This window comes from Coenobita brevimanus, chromosome 82 (genome assembly GCF_032717465.1).
Source record: "Coenobita brevimanus isolate Jiangsu-jjx chromosome 82, ASM3271746v2, whole genome shotgun sequence".
NCBI classification, from domain to species: domain Eukaryota; kingdom Metazoa; phylum Arthropoda; class Malacostraca; order Decapoda; family Coenobitidae; genus Coenobita; species Coenobita brevimanus.
The window spans coordinates 5,171,760-5,180,000 of NC_137035.1; positions in this window are offsets into that span (position 1 = coordinate 5,171,760).

Genomic DNA, 8,241 nt, shown 5'->3' on the forward strand with positions numbered 1-8,241 from the left:
GATAGGCAGACATATACAGATAGATAGCTAGATACATACAGGACATACATAGGAAGACAGAGAGAGACAGAATTACTTCCACTGGTCCTCATCGCTTCTTAGATATTACCTATATTTACTGGAATATTTACGGGCACTCTTCTTATTTCCCCCTTGGTCTTTGATATCCCTCCCCCTCCTCCCTGTCGATCTCCCTCCCCCCTCCTTTATCCCTTCCCCTGCCTCCCCTTTTCTCCCTCCCCCAGCCCCTTCCTCCCCTACTTCCCCCCTTCCCCACCCCCCTCTCTCTGTTGCCCCCGGGATCTCTACTAATGAACCAGAGTTGAGTGTTCTTGTTACACACACACACACACACACACACACACACACACACACACATCTCCCTATAAATCTCCCTCTCCTTCCTCTCACCTTACTCTCTCTCTCCCCAGAGTTCTCCTTTCTTCCCCTCCTCCTTCCTTTTTCTATTCTCTTTCTTATTATTTTCTCCCTCCTTCCCTTCTTCTCCCACTCCTTCACCTTTCTCTCCAATAGCTATCTTCACTATCTACTTCCTGTCACTATCACTCTCTCGAAATGTCCTTGCCTATCTTTTCCCACAGCCTCATTCCTAACTCCTATTTCTTTTTCCCGTTCCTCCTCTCTCTCTCTCTCTCTCTCTCTCTCTCTCTCTCTCTCTCTCTTCTTTCCTTCCATTCTCTCCTTTTTATATTTCTCTCCATATTCTCCCTCCCATTCACAGAAAGACCCACTGAACCATAAGAGATAATAGTGATGATGATGATAATAATAATAACAATCATCATCATTACTATCATTATCCCTGTTACACCTTTCATTTCCATCTCTCATTCCTCTCTCACCCATTTCGACACCTCTTAAAACACACACACACACACACACACACACACACACACACACACACACACACACACACACACACTCTTCTTTCTTCGGCCATATTTTCCCCTCTCACCATCTTAAAAACGCTCCCTCTCCCTCTGTTTACTTTTATTAATGGCAAATAGTCCTTTATTTCTGTTACTTATATTTACTTTATTGTATTTACTTTATTTTATTTTGCTTATTTCATTTTGGTTACTTTCATTCACTTCTATTTGCTTTTATTTACGGCACATACTTCTTCACTTCTCTTCACTGTTTATCTCCACTTCCTCTTCCTGTCTCTTTCGCCCTTTCGCTGCGAGGGTCAAATTTAGTTATTATCTCCACCGATGAACTTAAATGGATGTTATGCGTTCACCCGTGTCTGTTTGTTTGTTTGTGTAAAGGTATCTCAAAAGGTTCTTATCAGATTTCAATGAATTTTGGTGGACAGGTGGGCAGTGGATCAAGGAAGAGTTATTCAGATTCAGAGGTGGATCCAGATCAGGAGGGGGGAATAAATCATAGGTTTTATTGGCGTTAGTGGAGGCATGCGCTCTTAAGAGACTGGGTAACAGGGTAGACTAAGATCATAGAATTAAGACCATTGAATGTACTGACTGTGTGAAGCAGTAAAATCATTCATTTGGTAGAAAAGAGGAATTACAGCAGTACCCCATGAATTTCACTGGCGCTGGAGGGGGTATGCACTCTCAGAGGACTTTCTAGTTTTATTAATATTACCCCCAAACGAATTTAATCAGCACTTACTTTTGTATCTCTGCGTAGCATTATTATAGTCTGTATGGTCTCTCCCTCCTTCTCTCTCTCTCTCTCTCTCTCTCTCTCTCTCAACAACCCCCTCCAAGTCACGTACAGAGCCGGGCTAAAATATGTAGAGGGGATTCAAGAGGAAGGAAGAGGACCTAGCCTTTTTAAAGAGGCAAAAAATGAGAGAGAGAGAGAGAGAGAGAGAGAGAGAGAGAGAGAGAGAGAGAGAAAGCAGTACACGAACACATGCGCCTATTTCCTCCCTTAATTCTCTTACCTTTCTCTTATCGCCTCTTATCAGTATTCTTCATCACTATCCTACACTTCCTCACACATTATCCCTCTCCTACGTAACACATTGGCTGGTAATCTGGTCGGGTAAGGAAGCTCCCTAACACCTCTTCCTTGACGAATTATTCTCCTAACGACCCCATTAACATCCTCTTTTATGTTTCTCATACCTTTTTAATGTTAAGATTGCATGAGTAACACACAAGGATATAGTAATGGAACAGAGGAATAAATCGGTAACGAAAAGGTGCCTAACTGTACGAGAATACCGTTCCCATTCTCTATACTTTATGTCCCGGGTTCTACCGTACGAAATTCAGGTGGTTCTTGTTAGGCTAAGTTAAAATAGAATATTCTGTATCTACACGGGTTAATTAGCAATCTTAATGGGCCTACTAATGACCTAATGGGAAAATGGTGTCCTCGTAATTAGTCTATAAGGTCATTAATACGTGTAGCTTCATTAGCCTTGTATAAAATAGATGAAAACGATAATTACTTCAAGGTCATACAATACGCATACAAGACTGTTAATTAAGGTGTGAGGTGTAAAACAAATAGGTAAGGCAGTGGCGCTGCGAAGGTCCCGACTCCAGAATTGGGTTCAAAGGTAATTTACAGGTACATAACAAATTCCACACGCTTCCTGTTTGTCACCATTGTATGCCTTAGGTTGTAATTGGTCCTCATTTCTGTATTACCTCTCTCTCTCTCTCTCTCTCTCTCTCACTTATTGTTCTTCTTTTCTATATTACTCCACTCCCTTCCTCTTCCCCTTCATCATCCTCTCTCTCTCCTTTTTCATGTCACTCTCCCTTCCTCTCTTTCTATTCAGTGTCAATTACTTTCTCTTCTTCCCAGCTCTCTCCCTCTCTCTCTGTTCTGCCCAATTCTTATTTTATTACTTTCAGCCCTTCTGTTCTGTAGCTCTGATTCTCTCTCTCTCTCTCTCTCCAGCTTCCTTCCTTTAAATCTCCTCAACCTTTCCTCCCTCCCTCGCCCTCTTCCTGCTCTCCCTCATATTCTCTCTTTCTCTCCTCCTCCAGCCTCCCTTCTTTAAGCTCCCTCTCTCTCTCTCCCTCTCTTTTCTTCCCTCCCTCCCTCCCTCTTCTCCCTCCGCCACTCCTTCCTATTTTCTCCTTCAGCCTCCCTTCTTTAAGTTCCCTCCCTCTTCTTCTCCCTCCTCCCTCCTTCTTCGTACTCCTCCTTTAACTTGCACCGTTAGCCTAATTACCCTCACAGGCAATCAGAGGCATTGGCCAGCAAAGACATAACGAGCCTCACTGCCAATTAGGGGCCGCGCGGTAGTTAAGACAGAGATCCGGACCAGCTTGATTGGCTGGTTTGTGGTAGGGTCATTAGAGAAGGGTGATTAGCGGTGATCAAGCGCTAAGGTGTGTTTTAATGGCAATACTTCGGGTAATTAAGAGTTTGGGGGTAACTTCAGAGGTCATTTTCGATAACCCTTAACGCATTTTCCCTGTCGATTTATCCTGTCCATTACATCTGGCTGATTAGACGCCTGGGTGTGACTAAGAATTTAAGTTCTGGGGTAACTTTGATGATACCTTAATGCGTGTTCCTCAACGACTTATTCTCGACATTAGAACGCTGGGTGTGGTCCCTCTCACCATCCTACTCCTAGTTCCATTATCTCTCGCACCAATAGTATCAAATGTCCTTATCCTGAGGACTTTCTTTGTATCCAATCCCACGCTTTTTCTGCTCTGCCTCTCCTGTGTTCAGCTCCATGCGATGCCTCACCCACTTCCTCTCACGTATTCACTGATCTTTTCACAGTTCTAAGCACTTACTCACCTCGTGCATCTGATTCTTACAAACTTTTCCTCGGAGACAGAAAGAAGAGGAAGAGTAGCACGTGGGAAAAAAAGAGGAAGAAAAAGAGGAAAGAGCAAAGGGGTGAGTTTCCGCCTCGTAAATCATCATCCACATTCAAAACAGTGCATGAGGAGAATATACACAAGGCAGAGAGAGAGAGAGAGAGACTAGTGGGAGTGAGGAAATGGTTTTGTGTGTGTGTGTGTGTGTGTGTGTGTGTGTGTGTGTGCTTCCATTCAATCTATACTTGACCCTTCCCCTCCTCTCTCTCTCTCTCTCTCTCTCTCAAATCACCCACATTCCATTCCAAACTTTCCCTGAGAAGAAACAGATAGACAAACGTATCTGCATGTCAAATTAGGTATCAAGGAGACGATCGCCAGGGGTCAGCTGGCCGAGTGGAACCTTTACCTGTCATGCACATTCATTTCCATGCAAATCAAGGTGAGAGAGAGAGAGAGAGAGAGAGAGAGAGAGAGAGAGAGAGAGAGAGAGAGAGAGAGAGAGAGAGAGAGAGAGAGAGAGAGAGAGAGAGAGAAGGGAGGATGGTAGGCACGATGGGATGAGAAACTGGAGAAAAGTAGCAAGGGAAGGAAGATGGGAGTACCGTAGAGAGAGAGAGAGAGAGAGAGAGAGAGAGAGAGAGAGAGAGAGAGAGTACAAAATAAAACCATGAGTGCATTATATTACAAAACGGGCTATAGATCTCCAGAACCACTTTACAGAAAATGGCATTCACAACCATAACAGAAAATGTATATCTAGCCATATTTTCATGGTTTACAAAAGTAAATCATTTCAAGAACCCTATTCGTATCAGTTATATTGATTTGGAGAGAGAGAGAGAGAGAGAGAGAGAGAGAGAGAGAGAGAGAGAGAGAGAGAGAGGAGAAGGGAGAGGAGGGGAGGGTGTTTCCTGTTTTGGTAAGTGAAGTGAAGGATAGATGGAAATGGAGGGGGAATAAAAATGATGGAAAGGATGCAGTCTCTCTCTCCCCCCCCTCTCTCTCACTCTTACTCTCTCTCTCTTTCTCTCTCACACACACACACACACACACACACACACACACACACACACACACACAATCTTCACACCACCCGCCTCCCTCCCCCAAGCATTTTCAATCCTCTCTCCCTCTCTTTTATCTGTCTCTCCCCAGCGTCTTCCTCTTTTCCCTCTTGCTCTTCATCTTCTCCCCCCCCTCTTTCTTTAGTTCCTTCTCTTTCCCTCCTGCTTGTCCCCCCTATTTATTTCCCCTCTTCCTTACCTCATTCTACTCTTTCCTCCTCCTCTTCCTTGTCTTTCCCCTCCTCCCTTCTCCACTTCTTCCTCCCTCCCCTCCAAATCTTCCTCCCCTTCTCCTCCCGTCCCCTCTTCTCTCTTCTCCACTTTCACTCTTCCCCCTCCCCCTTCATCCTCCCTAAAATTCTATCCCCTTCTCTTCCCTTCCCTCCCTTCCACTTCTTCACCGACACCCTCTCTAGCCATCTTCCTCCACTCCCCTCTTCCACCTCCCCGCATAAAAATTTCCTCCTCTTCTCTCCCCTAACCCTGCTTCTCTCTTCCCCCTCCACCCTCCTCCTCTTCTCCCCCACACACACAAAAAAAAAAAAAAAAAAAAAAATCCACATCTTACCATCCCTCCCTTCCTTCTCTCTCCTCCTCCACTTGCCCCCTCCCAAAGTGTCCCTCCCCTCCACTTCCCCCTCCACCTCCTTCATCCCTCTCCCCTCCCCCCCTCTATCTAAGCCCCCGCTGAGAAAGACCATCTCAAGAGAATGAGGTCAGGCTTCACTGCAGGTCTGTGTGTGTGTGTGTGTGTGTGTGTGTGTGTGTGTGTGTGTGTGTGTGTGTGTGTGTGTGTGTGTGTGCGTGCAGGTATCTATAGCTGTATGTAAATGTCTCTGTGTGTGCATAAATATGTACATGTATGTCTGTGCGTGTAAACAACTGTGTTCATATCGTATCTGTGTGCACATAAACTGCTGTGCGTATGTGAATATATTTGTGTGGGTATTAATGTTTGCATCTATGTGCGTAAAATAGCACTTATGTATGAATGTGTCTGAGTGTGCATAAATAACTGAGTGTATGTTAATGTGTCTCTGTGTATAAATAGCTGCGTGTGTAAGAATAAGTGTGTCCGTACGAATAGCCGTGTGTGTGTGTGTGTGTGTGTGTGTGTGTGTGTGTGTGTGTGTGTGTGTGTGTGTGTTTGTGTGTGTGTGTGTGTGTGTGTGTGTGTGTGTGTGAACGACCCTGTATACTACACCCTCGCCCACAGTGTACGCTTGCTCTGTGTACCTGTGCATGACCAATGATTGCTTTCGTGCATGACACCTTATTACCCGCTATATCGATGCATCAGTCTGCTGGCATGAAATATTAACACCTAGGCATAACAAGGTGCTCTCGTGTGTGTGTGTGTGTGTGTGTGTGTGTGTGTGTGTGTGTGTGTGTGTGTGTGTGTGTGTGTGTGTGTGTGTGTGTGTGTGTGTGTGTGTGTGTGTGTGTGTGTGTGTGTGTGTGTGTGTGTGTGTGTGTGTGTGTGTGTGTGTGTGACCTCAACTGTTACGATCAATTATTTCTCAAGATAAACATTAGTCACACAGCCAAGCATAAAATTAAACTCAAGTAACCAAAAGAATAAAGAAAAAATAAGACCATCTTTGACAAATAACGTAGACAGTTTATATCAAAATCCCTCTTTTTATTACAAACACTGGCTTTCATTTTGACTTACATACAAATAAAGAAGGTGTAGCTAAAAAAATAAGAAAAAAAAATAAGGATATATATTAGCGCCAGGCCTTTACCAAAATAGAATATATGATAATTTTGATTTTTTTTTTCCATTTCTGATGTTGGTTCCAGTTGTCTGATTTTTTTCTCTCTTTTTTTTAATGTATTGTTTGAATAGGAATTAATTGGACAGGAAGCACTATTTGCATTTTGGTCTGGGCCGGGGTAGAGTGGGGCTTTTTTTTGAATGGAGAGAGAGAGAGAGAGAGAGAGAGAGAGAGAGAGGGAGAGAGAGAGAGAAAGCAATATCTCATATGTCTTACAATATCAAGGAAGTGGTACGAATAAAGTGAGAGAGAGAGAGAGAGAGAGAGAGAGAGAGAGAGAGAGAGAGAGAGAGAGAGAGAGAGAGAGAGAGAGAAAGCAATATCCCAAATGTCTTACAATATCAAGGAAGTGGTATGAATAAAGTGAGAGAGAGAGAGAGAGAGAGAGAGAGAGAGAGAGAGAGAGAGAGAGAGAGAGAGAGAGAGAGAGAGAGAGAGAGAGAGAGAGAGAGAGAGAGAGAGAGAGAGAGAGTTAGCATAAATCCACAGCACAACGCGATAACACATTCCTCCACCTCCTCTCCTTATCAGTTTCTCTCTCTCCCCTCTTCCTTCCTTCCTCGCTTCTGCCTTATCTTTCTCCTTCCCTCTTCGTCTAAGTTATTCTCTCTCTCCCTTCGTCCATACTTTATTGGCCTCTCTCCTCTTCCCTCTCCTCTTATCTCTCCTTCTCCCTCATTCTCACCTTCATTTCTCTTCATGTCTCTTTATGTCTCCTGTTCCGTTTTATGTACTTGTGCTTACATATATTCTCTCTCTCCCTCTCTCTCTCTCTCTTTCTCTCGTACATGTCTCTTTTTCCTTGCTTTTTCTATTTTTTCCTCTCTTCCTGTAAACTGTTTTCTTTCATCTGTTGCACCCATTTTTTTGTCTTTTAGAAGATGAACGCAAACAGGAGAGTTCTGGATTACCACAGAAGGTAAAATATATAGCAAGAAACAAGCGATAATGATGTAAGAATGAGAAAACAGATGCTGAAAGGTGGAGCAAGGAAGAGAGAGAAGCCTGCATCCGTTCTGTTATGGAGAAGAGAACGTTTTAGGAAGAGGCAAAGAACGTTCACTACGCTATAACAGAGCAGATGTGGAGTTTCGCAGAGGGTGGGGAAGTGCATGTGGGCTGGGGATACACACTATTATTGAACCTTCCTAACCCAGCCCGCAAAAATGAAACGAGGCTCGCAGATGGAAAAATATGTTTATACGGGAGGAAGCATACCGGAATAAGTGGAAAGGGTTTTGTTTTCCTTACCCTATTTTGGCTTGCACGCCCTTCTTAGGCAGATTAAACCATTCACTTACTGTGTTTGATTTGTTTAAGTTACACACTGCAAGTAAGAGATAGATAGATAATAACAGATAGACACAGGTAGATAGACAGAAAATGGATATAGCAATATGTCGATACAAGTCAATAGATGAATTATACTTTGTCGCTGTGTTGAATTTCCTGTATTACCAAACGTTTTCTGTATTTCGAGGGCAACTCTGACATCACTTCCTGCCTGTGAGACAGTGATGAAATAGTGATATTGCCCTGTGAGAGAGCACCAGGAAATACTGCATACCGTGTTGCGACGTGCGGCGGTGTTGTAACCTCATGGAC